The sequence below is a fragment of the Primulina tabacum genome, chromosome 6, assembly GCF_025594145.1.
Source record: "Primulina tabacum isolate GXHZ01 chromosome 6, ASM2559414v2, whole genome shotgun sequence".
In the NCBI taxonomy this organism is placed as follows: Eukaryota; Viridiplantae; Streptophyta; class Magnoliopsida; order Lamiales; family Gesneriaceae; genus Primulina; species Primulina tabacum.
In genome coordinates, this window is record NC_134555.1 from 40,459,006 (window position 1) to 40,475,190 (window position 16,185).

The following is a 16,185-nucleotide window of genomic DNA, read 5'->3' on the forward strand; positions in this document are numbered from 1 at the left end:
TTTTATTTCCAAATGAATAAATTGGTTATGGCTTAAATATATTTTTTTGGCTTTCTAAAACTGTCACAATGCAAGGATTTCCACTTGTGGATTTCAAATAACGTGTGATTTGGCAAAAACTTGTGTGAGAAGGTCTCACGATCGTATTTTGTGAGACGGATTTCTTATTTGGGTCATCCATGAAAAGGTAATATTTTTTATGCTAAGAGTATTATTTTTTATTGTGAATATCAGTAGGGTTGACTCGTTTCACATATAAAGATTCGTGAGACCGTCTCACAAGAGACTTATTCGTGTAACTTTGAATTATGATGGTTTAGTGACTGAGATTGACATCATGAAATAAGGCCTTTAGCACTTTGTGATCGTTCTTTTCTTTAAATTCAAAAATAATAACATAAATACAAATATGTCAATTAAATATGACAGCACGAAACAATCTGTAAATATACTGTATCAAGTTTTAATATAGATAGAAAAATAAAGGTTTTTCCACCGGGAATAAGTGTCAAGTACCAAGTAAAATTAAGCTATATTTAACATGTGAAATTAGAACAAACAATGTAAATAAACTAAAATAAAATACTCAAATTCCAACCAAAACGATTAAATGTGGCAAAAAAAAATTTAATTGGGAGAAAATTATCAAAGTTTTGGTTCATCATTGCAATCATCCACTGCCTTACGCCTAGGCGATACATTTTATATTTTTTACCTAAATATTCAGTTTTTCTTCTTCATCTTTATATTTTTCCAATAATTCTTCTATATCGAATTCAAACTCAAAATCAAATATATATTCCTACTCTTTATCCTATACAAATTGAATGAAAGTGGATTTTGAGCAACCTAAGCGGTTACTAGAAAGCCTAAACGGCCGATTTTTTTAATAGCGTCCAGAGACATCGTCTTTCTAAAAATTGAGACAGTGGACGACCGCTCATCACCTGAGTGATCGTAGGTGGCGCCTTTTAGACAACTTGTTATCATATATATACATATATATATATATATATATATACATATATATATATATATATATATACATATATATATATATATATATTGGATTCATCTTTGGATCTCAATATAAATCCATAGCATACATTATTGTTATATCATATTATAATTTAATCTCCCAATATCAATTATGGTATGCAAATCATTCAAATGTGATAGAACTTTGAAAACATTGATACTGAGAATCAAATCACATTTTCAAACCACAGATCTTCTAATCTTGATAAAAATAAATCGTTATTCGTAATTTGAAAGACTAAAAATTGTTTGACAACGTTTTTCGATAGAAAATATAATTAATTAAATCAAAAAACAAAACCGAAAGTTTAGAATAAGGATAAACGCTTCAAATCTCTTCCATCGATCGACTCGTCTTCATTTCCTGGAATTCTTCCTTGCTCCTTATTTTGATTCGGCTGAATGGATGCAGGTGACAGCTGAAAGTTCTGAGGTGTATGGGTTCTAGCTCGATCATACCTATGCACAATCAAAAGTCATAATTAAAACTATACATATCCATTTAACCATTAAATTTCTCCAAATCACTATCCATTAAATAAAATAAATTATATCAAATATCAAACCACGGATATCACACGATTCTTGCTCTTTCTTTTTTATGTTTTGATAAATTATTGTATTTTGTGTGTGTGTGTGTGTTTTTTTTTTTTTGTTCTCTCGCGCTGTATTTGGAAACAAAATAGACATGGATTTGGAATTTAAATTCCATTTTTTATGGTTGGTTGAAAAACATTTACAAATATCATTTCTTGTTTGGAAATAGTAAAACTTTGTGTAAGACGGTCTCACGTGTAGTATTTTGTGAGACAGATCTCTTAGGGCATCCACAACGGTAAATATAATCCAAGTCATGTCATCCAAATATCCTCTCAATCTAAATATTCACCACTGCACATCATTGATTTGCGTGCCACAACAATAACCGGTTATAGTAATCGGATATTGCAATTTTTTTTAATTTCTTCAAGCCAGCGTGATTGAGACGCGCTTGTTTTTTGGGTCTTTGAGTCGAGCTCTTTTTTGGGTCGAATTTTTTTTTTGGTCAAGCTCGACCCAAGCTCTTCACTTGGAGACCCAAGCTCACACACTTTGAGTGAAGAGCTTGGGTGGTGAAGAGAGCTTGAGTCGAGCTGCTTTTTTTTTCCCCCACTTTTTTTTAATATTTATTTAATTATTTTGTGAATTATAAATGGATGATTGAATGGAATTTGCATAACGTTTTTCTTTGATCAATCAAGAACGTTGAATTTTGATAAATTATAGATAAAAGTAATTAAAGTAATTAAATGATTTTATTTAAATGAAAATAAAATATTAATTAAAGTGACAATGTAACCCATAAATATTTGGTTGGTGTGATATTTGATTGTGAAATATGAGATATTTGAGTAGAGAAATATTTGAAGGAAATATCTTTCTTACTGTGGATGGCCTTATTTCAGTCATCCATGAAGAAATATTATTTTTTATGTTAAGAATATTACTTTTTATTGTGAATATCGACAAAGTTCACATGTCTAATAGATAAAGATTCGTGAAACCGTCTCACAAGAGACCTATTCTTATAAATAAATGATATTTGAAAATAATTTCATCCTCCTTTTACATTTCAATTCCCTAAACATCCAACAAATTATGAAAGATAGTTATTAGTGTTATAGTTTACGGAGAAATTTGTCTTCATGTTGAAAGTGTTTGATTAATCACATTAAGAAGAATATACAACTGCAATTTTGTGTAATTATTTGATACTTTGACAATCAGTCCTATTTAAATTTTATCTAATTACTAAATATAAACACTTTATTTTCATCTTTAAGTGTCCACTTATTGCAACACATGCAATCCAAGAAAGCACGTATCTTCTCCAAAGGTGAGCGGTCCTGTGCAGAGAGGGTTAGTAAGTAAGTTAACAGAACAGAAGCTTTATTCGCACATCGTCCCTTGAGCATAATAAGTATAGCCAAGTTTACAACATTCCGACCACCCGCCAGAAGCTTTAACCTGTTCAAACAATCTGCTACAAACCTAAAGGCGGTCACAACCTGAAATGCTGTATATATACTTTTATCTAATGAACCACATCTTCCTCCATTTTCCTTGAATAAAATTATGACGACTTAGATATTGAAGTTGAAGTGCCCGTTCCAGGAGGTCTACTCTGCTTGATATTAGGTTTTGTAAACCAGGTAGTGTAGAGAAATTGCTTGTTAGGCCCAATATGGTTGCACAGTAGCCTAACTTTTTGCCTTTCCCTCATCCATCTCAACACTATCTTCATGTGCCTCTTGTTATTCAATCCCCTCAAACCAACTTCCTGCTAGAACAGTAATAGCATCATTCTATCTTACACAAAACTTACATTCAACAAAATTCAATACCCATAATTATACAGCCTACAGTAAATAATATACTCCAATATTTACTGAAGACGCGATTAATCCGATCACCACCACAATGTAACCCATAAACTACATCATTCATGGTGTTCAGATGTTATAAGCCACGATCAAACGCCTGTTTGATACACACACACACACACATACATACATACATACATACATACAATTAATTCCATTATTGAATTAATTCCATTATTGAATGATTTAGATTTAACTGGTACACCTAGTTTTATTATGTTAAGCACCAGGTGGCAACAAAAACTAAATTTCCTGAAGAACCAATCCAATAAGATTTTAATGTAAAAGATACAGAGGAAAGTGCGTTACTTTTTCCTATTTTTCGTTTATATCGGAATCAGAATCATCATCGAGACAATACCTTAACATGCTCCCATGTGTCGGCAATAGTTAGTGGACCATGTTCCTTCAAGATGTCAAAAATGACCCTTGTGATTGTTTGTAGTTTGCTCTGGGGGAGTCTTGAGTTCTATTGGCTTCATCTTTGGCTTTGATTTCTTTGCAACATACCTAATTGCTGTCGCAAACATGTTCGTCCACACCGACCCACAAAATTCACAAAGTTCAGAACAGAATGCTACTCAGCTGCAGGGAAAAACACAATATTTAACGGATGGCATCATAATCAAGCACCTTCTAAGATATCAAGCTGGATACCTCATGAACGTAAAGCATTGATATTAGTGACATAAAAAGAATTTACCAGAAGACTCTTGCAAGCCTCATTGTAACAACAGGGGCAAAACTAAATTATCAGAAAAAATGTGGATCTTGAACATGGATACTTTGAATAATACAATCTATTTCTAAGATGAAAAGCGAAACATATGCTTCATACCTCTATGTTTTTCATGTTATCCAAAATTGAGTACTTTTTTTTATTCAGCTCAAGAACTCAAGCAGACAAGTTCAAGTAAACGATGACGTTAATTTTCAACATGTTCTCCGTATCAGAACACGTAATTTGGAAATACGGCACACCCAACAAGGATAAATCATATCAAAGGGAACAAAGTATTCATCTCGCGGGGGGTTAATTCTTGTGGAATGAGATTAGTAGCTCATGGGTTTGAGAGACAAATGGAACCAAATAAGAATCGGGAGTCCACGAACCTCGATCGGTCGATTTCCGAAACAAAACTATGATCTTTACAGAGAGGGAAGAAGAGTTCTCTATCTTATAGCTCCATGGAACTCACAGAATTCTGTTGATTCTTTCTTTGGGGACAAGGGTTTGTGGTTAGGTTTTGAAATAAATGTTGCAAAATTATTCCTCCCCCACCTCTCAAATTTTTACTAATTTCCAAGATTTTTTATTTTTTTTGAATATGATTAGTTTCCAAGATTTAATTACTAGGTTCAACTTTTGAAGGATAATATTTCTCTTACTTTTACTAATCATGGATTTAAGTGGACTAATATTAAATAATTTGTATTTCAAAAAAAAATATTAAATAATTTGTGAGATAGTTAACTTGCTTAAAGTTTTTTTTTTTTAAAAGTCAGGTGACCATGTTATCTCGAGTATCATTCAATGTGTTTTAAATGTGTTTTAATATAATATGTTCAATTGATCATTTATCGGATATTGTGTTTTTTTTTAAGTGCGTCATAGTAATATTTCTTATATTAATCCAAAGTGATAAATAATAATTTGTGAAGATTATAACTTTTTTAGTTGAACATATCATTCACAGCCCAGATGATAAATATTTTATATCATTACTCCGCGATGCTTTACAGTTCAGTTTAAGCAGCCATGGCCTCTTTCTCTTCCGTTGTAAAAGGGATCGGCTTGGTTGGAGCAGGCAACCGACCAATGCTATGGACTTTATCTTTCTGTTTTGGGGGAGGCCGGCCTTGCTGCTCTCGGAAGCAACCTGCCCTTCTTCTCAAACCACTCAGGTTTCAGTAGAGCTCGCATCCCCAATTTGAGAAACTTTGAGAAGCAAAGGTAGCGAGAATAAGAACATGACCTCAAGATGGATGGGCCACTGAATATATTCAGCACCACGAGCCATCAGTCTAACACCATCTTCGATTTGCTTCCCTATCGCTCCATCATCCTTTTGTAAAGAAAACAGAAGGTTATCAGACAAAGCAGGAAATAAAGTGGGGCAAGAAGATACGTGCAAAACTAATACATGTACCTTGAGAGTTTTCATTGTGATCAACTCTGAGGAATCGATCTTTCCAGAATTTATCAACTTTGCAATTTTCCCTAAACCAACCGGCTGTCACAATCATAAAAATATAATTACATTCACTTGAAAAGCAACAATTTTTTCTGCAAAAGAAAAATCACGAAGAACGAATTTTCTTAATGAATGTCACAGAAGGAGAGAGTTGTATCATATTCTGGTTGAGTGCATGCTTTTATTGAACAAAAAACCTCTTGGGGCAACAATAGAGAGGGAGGAACAAGCTTGTCAACCAGACCATTGTATTCAATGAAAACCCATAGGATTGAAGAATAAGGAATGGCGTTCAACTAAAGGTTTATAAGAGTCAAGTATAACCCAAAAAAACGAGCCCGATCTTGAGGAAGCTCGAGTTTTGTCTCATAAACTCCGCTCACAAGCTCATCTTGGGCTCACCTTTTTTTATGAACAAATTTGCAACCTCAAAATACATGCATTCAAAAACTTCAAATGCAAATTAAAATAACATTAAATAAATATATATATATATATATTATTAACTCTAAAAATATTCAAAATAATTCATCACGTGAGCTCTTGAGAAACTAAAATTGAGCAAGAGCTCAGGAAACCTTAAAAGCTCCATTATGCTTGTTGAGATAGAGTCGGGGTGTCTCTCAAAGTGATGCTACGTACAAGTCAATGGGAGTTTAAAAGAAACCATAGACTTTGGCTCACTGAAGGGATCAATCAGTTGAGGAAGTTGAAAGCAGTTGCTTTGGGGAGTTGGATAAGCTGTGGAGAATGAAACACAGGTGAAAACGGTTGCCTATAAAAGGGAACTCTCGGCTGAAAGATCTCAGATGAAAAAAATATACAGAAGAGTGGTGAGGGTAAAGAACACGACAGAAGAAGAGATCAAGGAATTAAGGCTTGATTGATATGTTCTAGAGTGTGATTCATCATTGCTGTATTTTTTTTTGTAAATCCTCCCTGATCATTCAATAAAGAACTTGTCATCTTTCTTCCCGTGGATGTAGGCTTATCAAGGCCGAACCACGTAAACCATTTGTCTTGTGCTGTTTACTTTCGTGTGTGCATGATTATCAATAGAGTTCGTCGAGTGGCCATACTATAACAAAGTCTATGTGAATTGCCTAAAAGCTACCATCAAGTGGCGCCGTCTGTGGGAAGCTAATCCACCATTGATCGACAAATCAAGAAAATGGGATCAATGAAATTCGACATTGAAAAATTCACAGGTAATAATGATTTTGGGTTATGGAAAATCAAGATGCGAGCCATCTTGATTCAGCAAGGCCTTGTCGAATCGCTGAAGGAAGAAGAATCATCACAAAAAGACTCGAAAGAGAGGATGATCAATGCCTCCAAGGCACTAAGTGCCTTAATTCTATGCTTGGGTGATAAACCTCTTCGGGAGGTCTCAAAAGAAACCACAACTGCTGGGATGTGGGGAAAACTTGAGAAGTTGTACATGACAGTCTCTTGCCAATCGTCTGTACATGAAACAAAGATTGTACTCGTTTAAAATCGAAGATGGCAAGGGAATCTCGGACCAAATGGATGAATTTATCAAGATTCTTGATGATCTTGAAAATATCTAAGTAAAATTAGAAGAAGAGGATAAGGCTTTGATACTGCTGAACTCCCTACCAAGGATTTACGAGCATTTTAGAGATACCTTATTGTATGGAATGGAACAATCCATCACTCTTGAGGAGGTCCAATCTGCCATTAAATCAAAGGAGTTACAGAGGAGAAATCAGACTCAAGGTCAGCAAGCACAGGGTGAAAGTTTGAACACTCGGGGAAGGAATGAAAAACGCCAATACAAAGGCAAGAGGGGATGGTCAAGATCGAAGAGCCATACAAGATTCAAGTGCTATATATGTCATAAAGAAGGGCACTTCAAACGTGAATGCCCAGAACGAAAGAATAAGGGCCCTGACAGAACAAAAGATGATGGTGAGGCTTCAGTGACTTCTGATGGGTATGGATCAGCAGAGGCTCTTGCTATTGTAGACCAAGATACAACGAATGAATGGATACTGGACTCAGGGTGCACATTTCACATGTCTCCAACAAAATATTGGTTCGAATCAATACATAAATCAGATTCAGGCTTGGTTGTGTTGGGTAATAACAAGTCATGTAGGGTAAAAGGGATTGGAACCGTAAGACTAAGGATGCATGATGGTGCTGATAGAATCTTGCAACAAGTCAGGTATGTCCCTGAACTCAAGAGGAATCTTATATCGTTAGGCACTCTTGAGTCCAATGGATATTCCTTCAAATCAGATAATGGAAACATGAAAATTCTCAAAGGGTCTCTGGTAGTTATGAGAGCTGTAAGAAAGAATTCATTATACATCCTCTCAGGGAATACAGTCCTAGGTGGAGCAGCCAACATTGAAAACTGAGACATGAAGACAAAACTATGGCATTTGAGACTTGGTCATGTCAGTGAAAAAGGCCTCCATGAATTGGCCAAACAGAACCTTTTATGTGGAGACAAGATTCAGGGTTTGGAAACTTGTGAGTACTGCATCCTTGGGAAATCAAAGCGAGTAAGCTTTGGACCAGGAAACCATACAACCACCCGACAATTTGAATATGTGCACTCTGATGTGTGGGGGCCTTCAAGTACAGTCACACATGGTGGGGGAAGGTATTTTATGACCATAGTGGATGACTATTCAAGGCGTCTGTGGGTCTATGTCCTGAAAACAAAAGATGAAGCCTTCCCAAGGTTCAAGGAGTGGGTCATACTGATTGAGAATCAGTTGAATAAAAGGCTAAAACATTTAAGAACAGACAATGGCCTTGAATACTGCTCCGAGATTTTCAATATGTACTGCCGAGAGAAAGGAATTGTCAGGCACAAGTCCACTCCTGGAACACCACAACAGAACGGTCTAGCAGAACGAATGAATAGGACCCTACTTGAAAGAGTAAGGTCCATGTTATTGAATTCTGGATTGCCAAAAAGCTTCTGGGGAGAAGCTGTAACCACTGCCAGCTACTTAATCAACAGATGCCCATCCAACGCCTTGAAGCACAAGACACCCATGGAGTACTGGTATGGCAAGCCGACTGATTACTCAAATCTAAAAGTGTTTGGATGTTTGGCACATGCTCATGTCAAACAAGATAAGCTTGAAGCTAGAGCACTAAGGTGCATATTCATTGGTTACCCCCCAGGAGTTAAAGGCTACAAAGTGTGGAACTTAGAGCGAACTGGCCCAAGGTGCTTCAACACAAGGGATATTACATTTGATGAAGACAAGATGGGATACACTCTTCAAAAAGAATGTAGTTCCACATTAGTGAGCCCCACACCTAACTCCCATGTCGAAATGGAAAACAGTGTGGACCCTATGAAAACTTCCTTGGATCAAAATGGTCTTGAACAAGTTGAAATGGATCAAGTTCAAGAAACTGAATCTGGAACAGAGGGAAATCAGTACTTGTTAGCCAGAGATAGACCACGAAGGGAAATCAAACCACCTCAAAAGTATGCACAAGCTGACATGATTTCTTATGCACTCAACATAGTTGAACAGGTGGAGTCCACTGAACCTGTGTCATTTCAGGAAGCTATGACATGCAAAGACAGAAATAAGTGGACGAAGGCAATGGATGAGGAAATGGAATCACTAAAGAAAAATCATACATGGGACCTTGTTGATAAACCTAAAGGGCAAAGAGTAGTAGGGTGTAGATGGATTTTTAAATTAAAAGAAGGTGGTTCAGTCAACTCTAATCTAAGATATAAAGCCATGTTAGTGGCAAAGGGGTACACACAACTAGAGGGAATTGATTTCAATGACATTTACTCTCCAGTGGTCAAACATGGCTCTATTAGACTCATGTTAGCTCTTGTCACTCAACTGGACTTAGAAATGGAGCAATTGGATGTCAAAACTGCGTTTCTCCATGGGAAACTTGAGGAAACCATATTCATGGAACAGCCCGAAGGATACTCAAGCGGAGAGGAAAAAGGGAAGGTGTGTTTGTTGAGAAAATCCTTATATGGCCTTAAACAGAGTCCCAGACAATGGTACAAGAGATTTGACGAGTTCATGATACAGAAACACTTCACCAGAAGCAAGTTTGACAGCTGTATATACATGAAAGGTGATGGCTCGCAACCAAGTATTTTCTTGTTAATATATGTGGATGACATGCTGATTGCAAGCAGGAACAAGAGTGATCTTCAAGCACTCAAAGAGTCACTGAATTCTGAATTCGATATGAATGCTCAGAGGATACTTGGAATGGAAATTATTAGAGATCGAAAAAAGGGAACACTTTTCCTTCATCAAAGCGCATATATCAAGAAGGTGCTCCACAGGTTCAGAATGCATGAAGCCAAGGCAGTTACTACTCCATTGGGACATCATTACAAGCTGTCAAGTGACCAGTCACCTACTGAGGATACAGAAAAGAACATCATGGAAAAGGTACCGTATGCAAGTGGGGTGGGAAGCCTGATGTATGGTATGGTTTGTTCTAGGCCAGATTTGTCATATGCTTTGAGTGTGGTATCAAGATTTATGGCTAATCCTGGATGTTCACATTGGGAAGCCTTGAAGTGGATCATGAGATACTTGAAGGACAAGCAAGATCTAGGTTTACTGTTTAAGAAAATGGTTGAAGTAACCCATCCCTTAACTGGTTTTGTTGACTCTGACTATGCTGGAAATTTGGATACAAGGAAGTCCATGACTGGAATCATTTTCACCTTATATGGAACAGCTATAAGCTGGAAAGCCTCTTTACAGTCTGTTGTGGCTCTGTCCACTACCGAAGCTGAATATATAGCTCTAACTGAAGGAGTAAAGGAGGCATTGTGGCTTAAAGGAATACTGACTGAACTTGGAATAGTGCAAGAAAGTGTATCAGTACATTGTGATAGCCAAAGTGCCATTCACCTAACCAAACATCTTGTATATCATGAACGGTGCAAACATATTGATGTAAAGTTACATTTTATACAGGATGTCATTGCAGGGGGGAATGTCAAGGTTGAAAAGATTTCAACGCATGATAATCCAGCGGATATGCTAACCAAAGGGCTGCCACAAGCTAAGTTCAAGCAATGCTTGAACTTAGTAAATCTGGTGACAGTATACTAATCCCTTAGGGGAGATGGAAGCAAGAGGACACGCTCTTTGTGAGACAAGGTGGAGATTGTTGAGATAGAGTCGGGGTGTCTCTCAAAGTAATGCTACATACAAGTCAATGGGAGTTTAAAAGAAACCATAGACTTTGGCTCACTGAAGGGATCAATCAGTTGAGGAAGTTGAAAGCAGTTGCTTTGGGGAGTTGGATAAGCTGTGGAGAATGAAACACAGGTGAAAACGGTTGCCTATAAAAGGGAACTCTCGGCTGAAAGATCTCAGATGAAAAAAATATACAGAAGAGTGGTGAGGGTAAAGAACACGACAGAAGAAGAGATCGAGGAATTAAGGCTTGATTGATATGTTCTAGAGTGTGATTCATCATTGCTGTATTTTTTTTGTAAATCCTCCCTGATCATTCAATAAAGAACTTGTCATCTTTCTTCCCGTGGATGTAGGCTTATCAAGGCCGAACCACGTAAACCATTTGTCTTGTGCTGTTTACTTTCGTGTGTGCATGATTATCAATAGAGTTCGTCGAGTGGCCATACTATAACAAAGTCTCTGTGAATTGCCTAAAAGCTACCATCAATGCTCAAGCTCAAACAATCTTAAGAACGATAAAGATTGAGGTGAGCTGAGTCGAAGGGTGCATCGGCTCACTTGCCATGAGAAATCATCATTTATATAATATTATAATTTATATTGATAATAAAAAAAAAGTCAGTTTGCTCATTCTTCATCGGACTTGGTCAAACCAAAAAGTTCTAGGACTGAACATATAGTGTCTGCAATAATTTGAAGAGCAGATGACAACAAGACTTATAAATACTAGCGACTTATAAATACTAGCATAACCGCATAGCTCAGACCTCCATTTATTGGAATTACAATTGTATCAAGTGCCAAACCTGTATTGTGCCTTAATGTTCAATATATGTAGCAGGACCATCAATCAACAAAAATTTCACAAGACGTAAAAGTGCATAAGCCATGTCAACGTCGTTTATATTAAGGAACTGAACATGGGTTAGGATGCACCAATATAGAAAATCGAATAAAAAGGTAAATTTACTTGTCCAGATTAACTAGCATTGGCATGAATGCATTTATTCCCCTAAATGAGCAAAGCACGGCCAACACATATTTCATCATGCAATTGCAAATGTTATCAGAGGAGGAGACTCTTAAATCCACAAACTAGACAAGCTAAAAGAATGGGGAAAACTGAGGGCCCAAAAAAGCCAGTTAACTATAAAAAATAAAGATCTGATATAATTTCCAAAAAATGCTCATGAAACTACAAAAAAAAGATATCTGACTAAACTTCTATACAAAGACCAACGAAACTTCACAACTACTTAACAGAAAAAAGGCAAGCCTTCCCTATTTTGCACCTCTTATGGCGAAAAAAAATGAAGCATACAACAGCCATACTCACGTGTGAGAAAACGAAAAACTATGAGATTATATTTTGAGAGAATTTGTTCTTTTATCCACAAACCTCTCTTTAATATTTCCATTTCCATGATCAAAACTGACCATTTGTTTTTCCACGAAGAACTCACTGTACAAACTCTAAATGGTAAGACACTAATCATCAAGGGAAAAAATTACAAGTAACACGTACACGAGAAAGTAAATGTGCAACCGTGAACTTAACGCGTAAAATAAGTAAGTACAGGCAAACATTGGCAAAGGACTTTAGCAGGAATTAACCATTAGATTATTGAATAAAAGAGATCTTTTAGTCGCCAATACTGACACACAGAGTTTAAAACAAGTTCATTACAGAGTTTAAAACAAGTTCATTCATACAACGCAAGCCAATAAACAAGTACCTGAACTGTAAGGCCGAAGGGATTCTTAGATCCACCCTTGGGGACACGACGGCGGAGGGGCGTTTGGCCACCTTCAAACCCAAACTTCATCGTACCACGAGCCTTTTGACCCTTATGCCCCCGACCAGCTGTCTTCCCCTTCCCCGACCCTTCCCGGTCTTCTGCTTTCGTGCTCCAGGATTATCCCTCAGATCATTCAACGCTAACAAACTAATGTAAGCCCGCGCATGGTGAAAATGAAAACTTGGCTTCAAACCATCCCACGGGAATTTGCAGGACTGATGGAAATCGCGATGCTGGGACACGAAAGGAGAAGATACCGAGATGGGTTTTGGGAAATCTTTCTGAGCGGCGCGGATTGAGGTTGATAGAAGCGAGATCACTCGTCTTCTCAGCATTTCAACGTTCGCCCAGGAATACGAATGTAAAGCACTAAATTCTGTCCAGATTTATGGGGTTTATTTATTGCTTAGAGTTGGGGAGAACGAGCGAATATGCAGTTCATCTAATTCAATAAAAGGGATTGATATTTAAAAAAAAAAAACGATTTTGTCTATTTTAAATTCAAATTAAAATAAAACTCAATTCAAATATATAAAATCAAGATAAATATATCCAAAAGAAAAATTCAACTCGTGCTCTCGTGCTCAACCAAAATATAAAAACTAAACTTGAACTCTACCCAAACGAAAAACACAACTTAAATTCAACTCGAACTCAACATAGTGACAAAAAATTAGTCTCAAACTCGATCCAGTGATAAAAATTCGACCTAGTGATAAAAATTAGACTCAAACTTGATTCAGTCATCAAAAACTTCACCCGAGAATTTTATGGGTTTTATATGTTTTTTTTCCATAAAATATTAAATGTTGATGAACTAACTTGGTGCTGAGACGGGTTCTTACAAAATTGCGCCTGGATTCGAGTTTCAGTTATTTCAAATAAGTTGGTGTCATTTTTTCTTTTAAAAAGTAAGAGTGAAAAATACTAAAATATCCTTAAGTTCACTCTCTTTGACTCAATTGAAAAATCATATTCAATTCAATTCAAACAAAATGGTGAGAAATCATATATATTTTAATGACCCCTCAGAGTTGTATTAAGATCTTAGGGTTTCATTTCTCTAGTCTATCGTGTGTTTTGGGCAATTCTGGCAACCCAAATCAACTTAACGACGAATTTTAATGTCTTTTTAGTTGGAGTATGGGATTATATTAACTTGGTTTCAAATCCGAAGTTTCATCCCAAACTTGATACTTTTCGTGTTAGACGAGTTACATGTCATGACGACAACAGACACTAGTGCTTAATAATTAACAAATGGGCTAAACCTTGCAAGGGTCGGACATTATCCATTTATAAAGATTGTGTTTATACATTACTTGGATAAAAAAGGAATTGGATATGGAACTTGCTTGAATGGTTTTTTTATTAATAAAAAATACCTGTTTTTCTTGAATTACAAATTTATTATTATTTATTTAATAAAAATCTTATAAAAACCTTTTTTATTAAATTTATATCTCATATATAACTATAGTAATTTTATATTAAATTTTGTATATACGCACTCATAGTGTCTCAATGGGCACTCGTCATGAGATTGATAGAGAATTGGATTGGATTGTTATCAACAACCATTTTATTATGTTCCGCTTGAATCTGATTCAATAATATATTTAATTTTTTTTTATCATTTTGTTTCATAAATAACTTCTCTATATCGATAATGGTTGGAGAAAATAAAAAAATTAATTCTAATTAAGTCTCGATTCAGTTCAATACGGTTTAAATTTCAGATTGAGTTACACTCTCAATTCGACAAATCCAATCCGATATCATACATGGTTGATATAATTCCATTATCCTATAATTTGTTACAATATTAAGTTGCACATGTAACAACACTAGGTTGATAAGGAAATGGATGGCTAATTAATGTTTCACATATGACATCTCATGTTTTGTTGTGGTTTATCTAGATATATCTAAATCTTGGTTTCATAAAGCAAATTTTCCGAGCTTTGTCCTTTAAAAATCTTTGTACAAACTCAGAGTCATGGGTAAGAGAGGGAAGCTTCAAATATTGTTTAATATTGATTCACTTGACAATCACAGATCATATTTACTACTATGAAACGGGCAAGTGGAGCATGTCGATGACAAGAAATTGTTAACTCAACTCATTTATTTACTGTGGTGAAGATAGTCGGCTCGGACACTATCAAATTATGAGGCAGGGTGAACGGTTCGCTATTTTGGCGAGTTAAGAAATTGCAACTCATTCTATCTATTTTATATGGTAAAATGAACCTAACATATTTTGACAACTCCATGTCTCCATCTGTCACAATATAATCAAAGTTGTCTTTCAACAATGACAGTTTACACATGGAGTGGGAGATGGACTTTGAGTTTAAAGTTATTATATCATGGAAAAGGTTTTTTTTTTTTTAATGACAAATGAATTTTTAATAAATAATAATTAAATATTTTAGATGTAATAATTATCTATGCTTGTTAGATCAATTGAAACGTAATATACAGTTTAAAATATTAAATTTACACCATTAACACTAACAATAACATTTTGTAAAACGATGAACGCTTGATCTAGTAATTGATATCATAACCAATGTCACAAATTTGATTCTCATTGATTATAAAATAGTATCATTTATAATTTAGTGGGAAATGAATAATCAGATGCAATAATTACCTTCTTTTTGATATAATAATCAAAACATGATGCTTATATTCTTGTACGGTTTAAAATATTATCGTTGTACCGTTGAGATGTTTTATAACATTGGGTAAAACGACATACTTTACTTCCTGTCCTACAAAATTATTTAATTTTATTACAGAAATCCAAAAGGAAATAAACAAATGTTGTGTTATTTAACCACATAAAACCGGATGATATTTGTTCATAATATTATATTTAATTTTAATTTTTTTTACATATGGATCAATCAACTATACGAAACTCGATAGTAGAACAATTTTTGAAACCAATGGGCCGTGCTTGGTTAATATGCGGTAGACATATATATTATCATTATTTAGAACTAACTAAAAGTAAAGTTCCAAGTGTTTTTTCTTGCGGACACACATTATTTCACATGAATTGCGACCCATTGAATATAGAGCGACTACAATATCCCGACAGTCGGGAAGAACAAATCTTCAAAGTAAACCCCAAAGGTTGCATATAAGTGCAACGCATTGATCTTATTATTATCATATAAAAATTTATGTATATTTACCGATCAAGCTTGGGGCTCCAAGAGACAACAATTTCTAGAACAAGTCGTCTTTAAAATATCGTGAAATCAATCCGAAATTATTGCTACTGATAATTGAAAAAATGAAAAATAAAGAAATAAAAGAAAAGAAACCACAATATATAAAACCATACATCGAAAGTAGTAGAAAATTTGAAAAATGCCGCGAAGTTAATAAAATGTGTGGCAGGAAGGCAATAAGCAGAAAAATGTAGAGGAACTATGTATAGCGACCCTTAAGAACAAGATAAGATGACATTGCCATTGCAAACACAAAGCCGATAATAAAATGAATACCTGACCTCAAA

The 16,185-nt window shown here is 35.3% G+C and overlaps 1 long non-coding RNA gene and 1 pseudogene across 1 annotated transcript; both read right to left on the minus strand.

Moving 5' to 3' along the window:
* Nucleotides 1–2,950: 2,950 nt before the first annotated feature.
* On the minus strand, nt 2,951–4,741 carry LOC142548225 (uncharacterized). Its single transcript, XR_012820944.1, has 3 exons — nt 4,575–4,741; nt 3,823–4,046; nt 2,951–3,358 (listed from the first exon to the last, which is right to left on the minus strand). It is a non-coding gene; the product is annotated as an uncharacterized LOC142548225 (long non-coding RNA).
* Nucleotides 4,742–5,087: 346 nt separating this feature from the next.
* On the minus strand, nt 5,088–13,082 carry LOC142548226 (uncharacterized; annotated as a pseudogene).
* Nucleotides 13,083–16,185: the final 3,103 nt, after the last annotated feature.